This window comes from Nicotiana tomentosiformis, chromosome 10 (assembly GCF_000390325.3).
Source record: "Nicotiana tomentosiformis chromosome 10, ASM39032v3, whole genome shotgun sequence".
Taxonomy (NCBI): Eukaryota; Viridiplantae; Streptophyta; class Magnoliopsida; order Solanales; family Solanaceae; genus Nicotiana; species Nicotiana tomentosiformis.
Window position 1 is genome coordinate 66,211,375 of NC_090821.1, and position 14,099 is coordinate 66,225,473.

Below are 14,099 nucleotides of genomic sequence, written 5' to 3' on the forward strand. Positions count from 1 at the left end.
CAAGAATTAATATTTGACAAAGAATAAGAGAGAAACTATTATTATAATAATTAATTTATGATTAAAAACAATTTATGATTTTTTAAGTAAGCAGGCAAATAATTAATTTGACGACGTATATATACTCGTCACCTCGCCTATACGTCGTTCACATGCAATTCACATAACAAATAATTTAAGGGTTCTATTCCCTCAAGTCAAGGTTAATCACGACACTTACCTCGCTTTGTAAATTCCAATCAATTATTCAACCACAGCTCTTCCTTTTAAATTTGCCTCCGAAAGCTTCAAATCTATTCACAAACAATTCGATATATTCAATACGAATCATAGGAATTAATTCCATATGAATTTATAAAGTTTTCGGATAAAAAACCAAAATTTATTAAAATATTCGGTAGTAGGACCCATGTCTCAAATACCGAAATCCAAATACCCGTTCCGATACGAGTTCAACCATACAAAATTTGTCAAATTCTGATATTAAATAGACCTTCAAATCTTAATTTTTCATTTTTGGAAAGGTTTACAAAAATGTCAATTTCTTCCATCTAAATCCGAAATAAATGATGGATATAGGCTTTGATTTATGAAATACAATCACCATATGATAAAAAACACTTACCCAGTTCGAAATCGTGAAAAACTCCTTTGAAATCACCCCTAAGACGAGTTATAATTGAGGGTTTGTGAAAAATGGGAAAAATCCCGTTTTGGTTCTGTTTTAAGTCACAGAGGTCAGGCCTTCTTCGCGTTCGCGAAGGGCCTGTCGCATTCGCGATGAGTAGCAGCCCGTGGCTTTCACGTTCGCGAGTCCTCCTTCGCATTCGCAAAGGCTTTCCCCCCCTGGCTTTCGCGTTTGCGAGGCATTGCTCGCGTTCACGATGAAGGAATGATCAACCCTCCCCCAGGTGTGCCTAACACTATGCGTTCGCGAGGAGCTGGTCGCGTTCGCGAAGGGTAATGCCCACATCGCTTCGCGACCAAGCCTTCGCGTTCATGAAGAAGAAAACTTCAGCTGCCCAGTTTACTCTTCGCGTTCGTGAGAATGCCTTCGTGAACGCGAAGAAGGACATGCTGGAACACCTGCTGCAGCAAAATACCAGATTTTCAAGTCCAAAACATCTCGTTGCCTATCCGAAACTCACCTGAGCCCTCGGGGCTCCAAACCAAACATGCACACAAGTCCTAAAATATGATACGAACTTACTCGCGTGATCAAATCGCCAAAATAACACCTAGAACTACGAAGCTGACACCAAATCAAAGGAAGTTTTCAAGAAAACTTTAAAACTTATATTTTTACAACCGGACGACCGAATCACGTAAAAATAACTCCGATTCTCACCAAATTCAGCAGACAAGTCATACATATTATAGTGGACCTATACCGGACTCCGAAACCAAAATACGGACACGAGGTCAATAAATCCAACATCAGTAATTTCATAGAAATCATTAAGCTTTCAAGTTTTTAATTTTTAATCAAAATTCCATATCTCGGGCTAGGGACCTCGGAATTCGATTTCGGACATACGCCTAAGTCCCAAATCACGATACGGTCCTACCGGAATTGTCAAAGCACTGATCCGAGTCTTTTTGCTCAAAATGTTGACCAAAGTCAACTTAGTTGAGTTTTAAAGCTCTATTTCACATTTTAATCCATTTTTCACATAAAAACTTTCCGGAAAATTGTACGGACTACGCACGCGAGTTGAGGAATGATAAATGGTTCTTTTTGAGGTCTTAGAACACAGAATTACTTATTAAATTTAAAGATGATATTTTGGGTCATCACAGCAAGGTGTAGAAGTGTAGTATGAGTACAACCGACCCCATGTACTCAATAAGTAACAAACCTAACCTTAGGTTGAAAGTAGTGACGAGCTGGGACAAGGGTCAGAGTCCAACTCCAATAACTAATAACATCTTATAACAACACAATTTATGGCAACACAGGTAATAACTCAATAATAAAATGCTCAGCTCATATAAAATTCCGAAAAAATAAATATTTTATTTTCAATATAATAGTAAAACTCAAATCGTTTTCCGAAAGCCACCAAAAATATGAGTAAGTCTGAAACCTGTGATTTTTCTCAAAACCTTTAACGACATATAAGAAATCTCATTATCAGATGGCATGAGGAAAAATACTTCTCTACACCTACATATCAAGTATGAATGTCTAATGCAATGCAGCACAATGATGAACTCATGTACTCACACTCTCTGAAAACTCAATCTCACAGTGGGAAGATCCATCCCAAATATATACATAATAACTGACACTCAGTCACTCAGTACTGTACAGGGCCAATCCAGCCCAAGGAACTCTATCCCAAATATAATAAAATCAAATGCGCTCACTGTGTGGGGTGCAGACTCCAGAGGGGCTCCTTCAGCCCAAACGCTATAATTCACATGAACAACTCACGCACCACACGGACAACTCTTGTGCTATAGTATCAATATCTGGATAATAAACAATAGGGGCGCTCCCAAGGTACTGCCTCGTAGTCCCAAAAATAAATATGCAATAGGAGAGTTCCTGAGGTACCGCCTCGTAGTCCCAAAAGTAAATATACAACATGGGAGCTCCCGAGGTACCGCCTCCTAGTCCCAAAAGTAAATATGCAACAGAGGAGCTCCTGAGGTACTACCTCGTAGTTCCAAAAGTAAATATACAACAGGGGAGCTCCCGAGGTACCGCCTCGTAGTCCCAAAAGTAAATACACCATTCATAACCTATGGAACAATGAATTTACAGCAAGGAGACCTACAGTTAAAAACTGAATACGAAATCAAGGAAACATGTAATTTAACTAAGCATTTTGCATAAATTGCAAATAAGAGTTAAAACACGTAGACATGCGATATTAGGCTAAACATGATGACTACACAATTCAACGGGATCAATTACGCCATATTTTCTACGGTGCATGCCCACACGCCCGCCACCTAGCATGTGCGTCACCCTCAAACAAATCATATAACACGTATTTTTAGGGTTTATACCCTCAGCTCCATGTTTAGAAATGTTACTTACCTCGAACAAGACGAATCCAATACCGAGCAAGATAAACAATACTCCAAAAATTCTATTCCACGCATATCAACCTCCGAACGCCTTCATATATCCTCAATTACAAGCCAAACGATTTGAATTTGGTCAAACAACGTACAAATTAATCAAAATATACTCCAATGCTTACAATTTAACAATTTATAAAAATTTCCAACTCCGCTCGAAAGGTTGACAGTGGAACCTGCTCCACGGAACCCGACAAAACTCACAAAATCCGGAAACCTATTCAATTACGAGTCTAACAATACTAATTTCATTCAAATTCGACTTAGAATCGGTGTTCAAAGCTAGAAAATTTATTTTATGGAATTGTGGAAATTTCCTCCGATATTTCTCAAAAAATCAATAATCTTTCGTGGAATACATAGATTAATTTATGAAATATAATCATAATCGAGTCACGAATACTTGCCCCACGCCGTGTGGTGAAATTCCTCTCCAAGGTCGCCCAAACCGAAATCCAAATTCCGATAATGAAGAAATAAACCAAAGACCCCGAATTATAGGTTCTGCCTAGCAATATTTGCTTTTGTGAACCATGGGCCTCTTCCTCGGCGTCGCATGTGTGACCAAATTTACGCTTCTGCGGACAGTCAATGGAATTCCACCATCGCATGTGCAGGCAAATTTTTTGCTTCTGCGCACACGAAAGTGCGATCGTTGCTTCCGCTTCTGCGATGAATCTTGCTTCTGTGACCTATTACCCCGCTTCGGCAGCCTCCACGCTAAGCTGCCCAGTCCACATAGCGATGGGCAGCTCGATTTTGCGGAGTCGCTTCTGCGGCTAAGGTTCCACAGAAGCGATGGCACCAGCACCATCACCGAAATTCTTTAGCATTTTCCTAAGTCCAAAATTTGATTTGTTTGCCATTCGAAACTCACCCGAGGCCCCCGGGACCTCAACCAATAATACCAATAAATCCCAAAATATCATACGAACTTAGTTGAGGCCTCAAATCACATCAAACAACGTTAAACCATGAATCACACCTCAATTAAAGCCTAATGAAAACTAACAAATTCAAACTTCTACATTCGATACCGAAACCTATCAAATGAAGTCCGATTGACCTCAAAATTTTGCACACAAATCATAAAGGACCTATGAAAATATTCAAAACTGGATTCTGACCCCAATATCAAAAAGTCAACTCCCGATCAAACTTCCAAACTTTAAATTTCCTATTTTTGCTATTTCAAGCCTAATTTAACTACGTACTTTAAAATAAATATCAAGACACACTCCTAAGTGTGAAATCACCATACAGAGCTATTGGAACTATCAAAACTCCATTTCGGAGTCATTTGCACAAATATCAAACTTCGGTCAACCCTTTTCATTTAAGCTTCCAACATCAAATTTATTCTTCCGAACTAATCCTAAAGCACCTGAAACATCAAAACTGACGATTCACACACGTCATAATACATCATATGAAGTTATTCAAGACTTTGAATAATTGAAAGGAGCATAAATGCCTAAAACGACTGGTCGGGTCATTATAGTTATTCAGATTTTCCTTATTCATTTTTGGAATATTTTCTAGAAACTACAAATTACATTCTGAATTTAGTTCCTTCTAAGTTAGTACCTATGATATCTATAGAACAACGGACTGAATGTAAGCTCAGTCTGCAGCATATTCATATATAGGATTGTCTAGCATATGTGCTGAAAGGGAAAGCAAATATGTAAGTTGGAACCAAGAATGGATAGGTGTATGTTTATTGAATATCCAAGAAAACGAATGAAGGTTTATTTTATTGTCCTAAAGAACATAAGGCAATTGTTAAAACAAATGCAGTTTTCTAGATAAGGACTGGTTAATAAACCATGTTCCTAGAAGTAAACTAGTTTTACAGGAACTAGGCAAAGATATAATTGGATGTTCAAGAACATCAAAACCCAAACGTTGGAATTGACGTTCCATTACATTTAAGTAGTGGGAAAACATTAATAGGTAGAATATACCTTTATCGAGTGGGAGTGATATTTGAACAGTGAACACTATAGTAAGAAGTTGCTAATATTTCAATATTGTAAGGTAATGAAGGTAATATTAGTAGTACTTCATCGTAGTGGGAGAATACTAAGGAAAATCATAGTTCTGTGTACACTTTTGGGATAGTTTCGGTAGTAGGATCCCTGAAGAGTTTTATACCAAACTAGATAGTTACTACAAAGCATTACTGGACAAAGATTGCATAAGAAAATAACTTGACAAGATTCTTTAACAAAACCTTATTTGGTGATGACTTTTAATAGTCATGTAAAAGAATGCCTGAGAAAGTTGTAGATGCATGGTTACGAGTCTAAGTGGGAGAGTGTTGGGGCATATACTATTAACTATACTTTTAGATATAGTATATTCTAATAATTATCATGGTTAAAAGTCTAAGTGGGAGATTGTTGGGATATATACTATTAACCGTGGGTTTGGTTTAGATATTGTATTTATTATGAAATAATTGTTTATTAAGTTTTAATAAAGTTTTAAATAGATCATATATTAGTCTGTGTCCTTTGCTTATATAGTAGATGATTTAGTGTATAGAATTTAGCTTATACACGAAAGATTAAATCGTCGGTTCTTATAAGTATAAAGTTTGAAAGCGCAATCAAATGATGGAATTGGACAAACCATCATGGATGATTGTAGCACAGGATTAAATATAATTTATCTTGATTATGGGAATGGTTTAATTCAAACTTCTTGTGCTAGTATATTTTGTATGTATTAAACAGACCAATTAGAGATAAGTATTTTATACTGACTTAATAAAATAAACTCTCTAGCCATTAAATGTACTTATACTCTTAATCTTGATATAATTATTATTAGTTATGTATATTATTATTGTTTTGATTTATTAAAAGGCGACATCCTTTCGTGGTTCAATATGCCTGGTAAATTGAATAGCACATTCAATTTTGTGCTCTGAGACCTCGAATAGCACCATCCAGAATTCCTCGACTTGCGTGCACAATCCATATATTTTTTCATAAAACTTTTATGTGAAAACTTGATAAAATTGTGAAATAATGCTTTAAACTCATTTAAGTTAACTTCGGTCAACGTTTTAAGCAAACGGTCCCCCGGATCAATATGTTGACGGTCCCGATGGGTCCGTATCGTGATTTGGGACTTGGGCGTATGCCCTGAATAAAATTCGGACGTCCCTAGCTCGAATTATTGCCATTTGACAAAAACTAGAAACTTAAAGGATAAAGATTTCCAAAGTTTGACCGTAGATTTGACTTTATCGATATCAGACTAGGTTTGATATTCTGAGACTTGGAATAGCTTTGTTATGTCATTTGGAACTTACCTGCAAAATTTGAGGTTATTCCGGATTGATTTGACATGTTTCGACGTGAGTTTTAGAATTGAAAATTTCATAAACTGATAAATCTGAATCGTGGTACGGTTCATAGTATCGACGTTTTTTGACGTGATTTGAGACTTCGAGTTGGTCCGGGTTATTTTACATGACTACTTGGTATATTTAGACGGGGTTCCAAGTGGCTTGGGTGAGTTTCGGGGTGGTTTCAGACCATTTCTAGGCCATTTTTAGCTGCTGGTTTTTAGCTATAGCAGTGTGTAGTGCGATCGTGTGGAATTGGCCGTGATCGCGATGAGTAAAATGGGAAACATTTGCCAGTGAATTGTGATTGCGGAAGGCCTTTCGCGATCGCGTAGAGAAACACCCTACTGTCACAGATCCGATTTTGGAAGCCTATATCTTGCAATCTATAAGGAACTTGGAGATGATCCAAATATGAAAGTTGTAGTCCTTGATGTCTAATTTTCAGAAAAGCAAACCATTTGTAATTTTGAGTTTGTACAAAACGTTATGACCAATATACTACATACTGTCTTAGAATAATTTGGGAAGAGTAATAGAAGTTTGTGCTTTGTGATCGCGGGGAAATGGCCGCGATCGCATATAGTAAAAATGTTCTGGAAATATTTGTGCTTCGCGATCATGAAGGGTAAATACCAGGGCAACAGAACTTATGTTCCTTAAATGAGACATTTTTTACGATTTGGAGCTCGGGGAGAAGCGATTTTCAGGATATTTTAAAGGAAAACATCGGGGTAAGAGTTACTAACTCAATTTTGGTTAAATTACTCGAATCTATTATTATTTTTATCAACAAATTAGTGTTTTGGATTGAAACTGATAGAAAATTTCATAGATTTTAATTGAGAATTTGAAGGTTGCATTGTGGTCGAATTTGAGAATGTTTTGTATGTTTGAACTCGTAACGGAATGGGTGTTCAGATTCCGTAAATTTTCATCGGGTTTCGAAAAGTGGGCCCTACGTTGACTTTTGGTTGACTTTTTCAAAAATAACTTAAATTAAGTTTTTGTCGAATTATGAATACTTTCTAAAGCTCAAATTGAATTGTTGGTAAGTAAATTGCTAGGTTTGATTGGTTTGGAAACTAATTCGAAAGAAAAATCCGTGGTCGAGTGATCACTTGAATTGCAAAGCAAGGTAAGTATCGTGGTTAACTTTGACTTGAGGTAATAGAACCCTTGAACTATGTGTTATGTGAATTTCATGTGTAGCGACATATAGACGAGGTTACGAGTGCCTATACGTCGTCAAATTGCTTGTTTCCATATTTTTTTTTACGTATTTCACTAATTGCCTTATTTCATGAATTAATTGTTATATTAATTGACTCTTTTATTTACATTGCCTACTATTATGCCTTGATTTCATGCCTTAAATTGCTACCTGCTTAATAGACTTTTGTGTCATATTTTATACTTGATATTTAACATTTTATATATTAAATTGCCTATCTCCTCCCTGATTTTATACTCATTTATTACCTGTCCCTATTTGTTTCCTACATAAATTATAATTATTGTATACCTTGTTGCCTAATAGTTTCATATTAATTGTGGCATTTATTAAAATTGTCTTACATATAAGTGTATTAATTTACATTGTGGGATCAAGTTGCACGCTACAATGAAATTTATTTGAAAGATTATATTGTGGGATCGGGTTGCACAAAGCAACGGAATTTATTTAAAGTTTATATTGAAGGATCGGGTTGCACGCCGCAACGAAATTTGATTGCAGGATTATATTGGGGAATGTCAAAACCCTAAACTCAAACATGGCGTGATGGCGCCTATCGATGGTACTAGGCCAGCCGACTCTCACAATACTGCACAATTCATTCAAAGATATGCCAAAAGGCGTTTTGTATAGCAGAATTTCATAAAAAAAACAAGGGTTGAACTCAAAAAAAAATGCGGAATGAAAAGCCCCAAACATCGGGTGTCATTGAGTCATGAGCAACTACTAAAAACTGGTCCAACAACAACAAGACTTACATTGTCTAGGAAAAAAAATACAACTAATGGGAAGATAAAGAAGAAGAAAATAAGGTTGCGATCGTCGGGCAACTGCCTTGCTAACTCCGATGATCAGCTACAGGAATATCAACAGCTGCTACCGTGACCAAAAATGCCTAGATCTGCATACAAGGTGCAGGGAGTAACGTGAGTACACCAACTCAGTAAGCAACAGAAGTAAATAAAGGCTGAGAAGTAGTGATGAGCTAAATGCAAGTACCATTCATATCACAAGAATTTAGTAAAGTGCGACATGCTATGCAACCAGAGTTTAAGTCAAATTAGTTTGTTTAAAACAAGTTCAAGTAAGACAATCAGAAATATCTTTCAACAGTTCTCAAACAAGGACTCAAATCAACCATGAGCATGAATAATAAAATCATATACTTGTCACGACCCAATTTCCCCTCTGTGTGACGTCGTGACGGCACCTAATCTCTACAACTAGGTAAGCCTAACATCTTTTTTGAGGAATAATGAAATAAAAATATAAATTTAACCAACTATTCAAAAATACACAACAAATCCCAAAACCCGGAACATCGTAAATCACAAACTACAGAAGGAAAAATCTAGTGTCCATATACATTAGAATCTATCAAGGAAAATACAGAAGATAATGGACATGAGAAAGAGTAGAAGGGGACTCTGAGGTCTGCGGACGCGGCAGATATACCTTGAAGTCTCCAAAGCTGCCCCGGCTCACTGATAGTGCGGCTAATAATGTGCACCTAGATCTGCACATGAAAAACATGTGCAGAGAGTAGCATGAGTACACCACAATCGGTACCCAGTAAGTGCCAAGCCTAACCTCGGTCGAGTAGTGACGAGGTCAGGTCAAGGCCCTACTGGTAAATATATAATAAAACAATATAGAGTGGACTACCGCAATAAAACAAAGGCTAAAATTTAACAACAATGAAATCATAGAAGGTAACAACTTAGTACATAGAAACATAACAGGGGATCTCCCGAGATACCGTCTCGTAGTCCCAAACGTAAATGTGCAGGGGGATCTCCCGTAATACCGTTCCGTAGTCCCAAAGTAAATATGCAAGGCAGGGGGGGGATCTTTCGGAATACCGTTCCATAGTCCCAAAGTAAATATGCATCACAGGGGGATCTCCCGGAATACCGTTCCGTAGTCCTAAAGTAAATATGCAGTACATAGGGATCTCCCAGAATACCATTCCATAGTCCCAAAGTAAATATGCAGTACAAAGGAATCTCCTGGAATACCGTTCTGTAGTCCCAAAGTAAATATACAGTACATGAAAATCTCCCGGAATACCGTTCCATAGTCCCAAAGAAAATATACAGCGCGAACGATAGAAATACAACTACATCACAAAATTCTTACGATTTAGACTAGGTACCAGTAAGGGAAGAAGCAGAAAATTCACTAAGCATGATGCACAGAATTCACATAAACAATTAAGACACGTAGATATGTTGTATTAGACTAAACATGATAGCTACACATATTGGAATAACTCAATTAAGAATGAAAATAGATTAGTACTCATTAAAATGGTATAACTCAAAATAATAGGAAAACATGTTGCTGCTCAGTAAGAAAATCGGGTTTTACCACAACTAGTCCGTGTACGTACTTGTCACCTCACGTATACGGAGCTCACATATCACAATAGTTCCAAATATTAAGGGGATTTCCCCCACCCAAAGATAGGCAAGCCACTTACCTCGAGTCAAGCTCAATTAATCAGTCACAATGCCTTTCCCATGAATATCCGGCTTCGAATGGCCCAAATCTAGGCAAGAGCAATTACATATCATAAATACAACAATAATAGACTCATCTAATTAACGAAATCAACATTTTAACAAAAATTCCGAAATTAACTCAAAAATCGCCTGTGGGGCTCACTTCTCGGAATCGGAAAAAAGTCGTAAAATACGAATGCCCGTTCACTCACGAGTTCACTCATACCAAAATTCACCAAATCCGATGTCTAAATCCCAATCAAAACTCAAAATTTTGTTTAGGGAACTTTCCCCCCATTTTTCCTAACTTTTCATCCAAACTGAAATTAAATGAAGAAAACAACTATAGATTAATGAAATACAACCAAAAATGAGTTAGGAATCGTTACCCCAAAGCTCTCTCTGAAAATCCCTCAAAGAATCGCCAATTTCCGAGCTCCCAAGTCAAAAAATGGAGAATGACTCAAGCCCTCGAAAATCTCTCTTTTCTACCCAGCGAACTCGCTTCTGCGAGCCCAGAACCGCACATGCGGTAACGCTTCTACGGCTAGGACGCCGCATCTGTGAATTTTCATAAAACTCCAGAGCCCGCACCTGCGCGCCTAAGTCCGCACCTGCAGATGCGCATCTACGCTCAATCATCTGCTTCTGCGGAACCTTGGGTCCTACTCATCTCCGCATCTGCGACTGCTCTTCTGCAGATACGGCTCTGCTCCTGCGGCTCACTCGTCGCATCTGCGACCACTGACTCCCCGGCCTAAAAGCGCACCTGCGATCCCAGCCTCGCTTCTGCGAGGCCGCACCTGCGGACTTCCTACCACATGTGCGAAAACACCAGAACCAGCAACTTCAAAATTCTTCTAAGTCCAAGCTTTCACCCGTTAAGCACCCTAAACTCACCCGAGGCCCCCGGGACCTCAATCAAACATACCAACCAATCATAAAACACCATACGAACTAAGTCGAGCCCTCAAATCACATCAACTAATGCTAAAATCACAAATCATCCTCTGCTTCAAACTTAAAGAACTTGAAATATCCAAATTCGACAACCGACGCCGAAACCAACCAAACCACGTCCGATTGACTCCAAATTTTACACACAAGTCATATTCAACATTACAAACCTACTCCAACTTCCGGAATCTTAAAGCGACCGCGATATCAAAAATTCCACTACCGGCCCAAAACTCTAAAAATTCAACTTTCTCTATTTGAATCCTAAATGAGCTACGAACCTCTAAAATACAATCCGGACACGTCCCTAAGTCCAAAATCACCTAACGGAGCTAACGAAACTGACGGAACTCCATTCCGGGGTCATCTTCACACAGTTCCGACTACGGTCAAAAATCCTAAGACTTAAGCTCTCGTTTTAGGGACTTAGTGTCCCAAATCATTCCGAAACCCAAAACGAAGCCTCCCGGCAAGTCACAATAGCAAAAAATAGATATGGGAGAAACAGTAAATAGGGGATCGGGGCTATTACTCTCAAAATGACCGGTCGGGTCGTTACAATACTGCCCCTCGGCCTAACATCACTCAGTCCTCCCAATCACTCCAACCTCACTATCTCTCAAGCCTCACAATCACTCAATCCTCGCAATCACTCATGCCTTACAATCACTCATGCCTGACAATCGCTCAGCACTCGACACTCACACTCAGTAGGTACCTGCACTCACTGGAGGTGTTCAGACTCCGAAGGGGCTCCTACAGCCCAAGCGCTATAATTTGCACAGATAACTCACGTGCTGCATGGACAACTCACGTGCTATAATATCATATCAAAATCCGCACGGACAACTCACGTGCTATAATATCATATCAGAATCTTCACGGATAACTCACGTGCTAAGGTACAATACCTCACAAACAGGCCCTCGGCCTCATTCGGTCATAAATCTCTCCAGTCTCTCATGGTCTCAGAAATCAATAAAATCAGCCCAAACAACATTAACGTGATGCAACAAATAGAATAATGGAGACTGAGCTATGATGTAAGAATGCATGAACATGACTGAGTACGGGATATCAACTAAAGCGGTGAGAGGACAGCAAGAAACGGCCTCTAAGGGTCCAAACAATACTGGCATAAGGCCTAGACATTGTATCTAGCATGATTTACAATAAATCTTTCTAAAGCACATAAAAAGCATATAGTTACAACAGGTTGTTCAACTATACAGTTGCTACGGAACAAACCAAATCACGAATCCCCAATGGTGCACGCCCACACGCCTATCACCTAGCATGTGCGTCACCTCCATATAGTCACATGACACAAAAATCCAGTGTTTCATACCCTCAGGACTAGATTTACAACCGTTACTTACCTCAATCCGAGCAAACCTCTACTCCGCAATGCCCTTGCCACTCGAATCAATTAGACTCAAAACCCGAAATCGACTCAAATCCGACCCCCGAGCCCACGTCTCGAAATCCGACAAAAGTCACAAAATCTGAAAGCGTGTTCACTCACAAGCCTAACCATACGAAATTCATCAAAATCCGACATTATTTGGTCCCTCAAATCCTCAAATTACACTCTCCAAAATCCCAAGCCCTAACCCCTCATTTCCCTTCAAAAATCATACTAATTAGGTGGGAAAACAATGAAAAAACACCATAGCTAATGATAATAGAGCTCAAGCAACTTACCTCAGTGAATATCCTTGAATCCCCTTCTAAAATCACGAAGTCCTCAATTTATACATTCTGCCCAGTGAAACCGCACCTGTGACCCCTTTTTTCGCTTCTGCGACGCCGCACATGCAGAATTTCCATTGCAGGTGCAGAACTCACTTAAGATCATAGGTTCCGCATCTGCGGCCAAATCTCGCACCTGCGAAAGCGCACCTGTGCATCTTCCTCCTCTTCTGCGACGCCAGCCAAATTCCTCTCTCCGCATCTATGCCCCAGGTCTTGCACCTGCGGGCTCGCAGATGCGACAGCCTTCTCGCACCAACGCCTTCTGTCCAGCTCCTCCAATCTCAGATCTGCGATCTCCCGCTCGGTTCTGCGGGCTCGCACATGCGATGAGACATCCGTAGGTGCGATTATGACAGCTGAGTTCAATTTCAGCAATTCCTTCAATTTCCAAACTTGTTCCGTTAATCACCCGAAATCACCCTGAGGCCCTCGGGACCACAACCAAACATACCAACATAACCCACAACATCATACGAACTTAGACAAATCATCAAATCACTCAAAACAACATCAAAACACCAAATTACACTCGAATTCAAGCCCAAGGACTTCTAAACTTTCGAATTCCACCAACGATGCCGAAACCCGCTAAACCACGTTCGAATGACCTCACATTTTCCACACGAGTCAAAATTAACATCACGAACCTATTTCAACTTCCGGAATTCCATTCCGACCCCGATATCAAAATTTCCACTACCGACCAAAATCGCCAAAATTATAACTTTCTCCAACTCAAGCCAAATTCTACCACGGGCCTCCAAATCTCATTCCGAACGTGCCCCCAAGTCCAAAATCACCTAACGGAGCTAAAGGAAACATCAAAATTTAAATCCGAGGTCGTTTACACATAAGTTATCATCCGGTTGACTTTTCTAACTTAAACTTCTACTTTAGAGACTAAGTATCTCAATTCACTTTGAAACCACTCCAGACCCGAACCGACTAACCCGGTATAACATAATATAGCTGAGTAACACAAAAGAAGCAGAAATGGGGGAAACAGGGCTATAACTCTCAAAGCGACCCGCCGGGTCGTTACATCCTCCCCCTCTTAAACAAACGTTCATCCTCGAATGGGTCTAGAAACATACCTGGAGCCTAAAATAGGTGTGGATACCTGGTCCGCATCTCCCGCTCGGTCACCCAGGTGGCCTCCTCCACAGGCTGACCTCTCCACTGCACCTTTACT